Source organism: Polistes canadensis, unplaced genomic scaffold (genome assembly GCF_001313835.1).
Source record: "Polistes canadensis isolate GaletaPanama2010 unplaced genomic scaffold, ASM131383v1 scaffold_235, whole genome shotgun sequence".
NCBI lineage: Eukaryota > Metazoa > Arthropoda > Insecta > Hymenoptera > Vespidae > Polistes > Polistes canadensis.
Genome location: NW_014569782.1, coordinates 50,439 through 50,735, shown reverse-complemented (window position 1 = coordinate 50,735; position 297 = coordinate 50,439).

Genomic DNA, 297 nt, shown 5'->3' with positions numbered 1-297 from the left:
AAACTTATGCGATAGGGAGATTAATTTTTATTTTTAATTACAATTTTTATATATGAAAATATATTAATACGATATATATATATATATATATATATCGTATTAATATATTTTCATATATAAAAATTGTAATTAAAAATAAAAATTAATCTCCCTATCGCATAAGTTTATAAAAATGGAACACACATTTGATCGAATTTACGACACCGGAACGAAATTCTTGCGTGCATCATGACGAGAACGACGATGATGATTTTCAAACGTTGCTAACATATCAAATAACAGACACTCCCCCCGTTT